At 40.4% G+C, this 453-nt stretch overlaps 1 protein-coding gene across 1 annotated transcript in view; it reads left to right on the forward strand.

Moving 5' to 3' along the window:
* The window catches only part of LOC107754077 (uncharacterized), a 30221-nt gene that overhangs the window by 24536 nt on the left and 5232 nt on the right, over positions 1-453 (forward strand). The gene's annotated exons all lie outside the window — the stretch shown is intronic.

A 453-nucleotide genomic window follows, 5' to 3' on the forward strand; every position in this document is an offset into this window, starting at 1 on the left:
TTCCACACCCAGTCACGACAATGACAATGCATCCTTGGCAGGCATAAGAGACCCCAAACTTTTGGAAGGTAGTGCATAAACACTATTTGACATTGTTAGTAGACAAATAAAGTCAGGGTCACAGGACCAAAAGTGCCCATAATTGGAAAAAAAAAACATATGTTAAAGGGGTCATATGATGCTGCTAAAAAGAACATTATTTTGTGTATTTGGTGTAATGAAATGTGTTTATGCGGTTTAAGGTTCAAAAAACACATTATTTTCCACATACTGTACATTATTGTTTCTCCTCTATGCCCCGCCTTTCTGAAACGCGTCGATTTTTACAAAGCTCATCAGTCTGAAAAGCGAGGTGTGCTCTGATTAACCAACTATCCAGTGCGTTGTGATTGGCCGAACACCTCAAGCGTGTGACGGAAATGTTACACCCCTTACCATACTGTGATGCCGTCT

This window comes from Sinocyclocheilus rhinocerous, unplaced genomic scaffold (assembly GCF_001515625.1).
Source record: "Sinocyclocheilus rhinocerous isolate Xijiao unplaced genomic scaffold, SAMN03320098_v1.1 scaffold502, whole genome shotgun sequence".
Classification (NCBI taxonomy): domain Eukaryota; kingdom Metazoa; phylum Chordata; class Actinopteri; order Cypriniformes; family Cyprinidae; genus Sinocyclocheilus; species Sinocyclocheilus rhinocerous.